Source organism: Triticum dicoccoides, chromosome 2B, assembly GCF_002162155.2.
Source record: "Triticum dicoccoides isolate Atlit2015 ecotype Zavitan chromosome 2B, WEW_v2.0, whole genome shotgun sequence".
Classification (NCBI taxonomy): domain Eukaryota; kingdom Viridiplantae; phylum Streptophyta; class Magnoliopsida; order Poales; family Poaceae; genus Triticum; species Triticum dicoccoides.
Genome location: NC_041383.1, coordinates 399215787 through 399216046, shown reverse-complemented (window position 1 = coordinate 399216046; position 260 = coordinate 399215787).

The following is a 260-nucleotide window of genomic DNA, read 5'->3' as shown; positions in this document are numbered from 1 at the left end:
ACTCGAATGGCGAGCTGAAGCCCACACCCCTCTTGACTCGTCCCCTCCCGCACGCGAAGCCCCCACCTCCCTCCCCGCCAACCCCGGCATGCCCCATCTCCGGCGGCGGCAACCCCGGCACGCCCCAGTCCCGGCGACCCGCAACCCCGGCGTGCTCCATCCCGGCGACCCGCAACCCCGGCGGGCCCCATCCCCGGCTACCCCTAGCCCCAGCGCGCCCCATCCCGGCGACCCCCAGCCCCGGTGTGCCCCATCCCCAG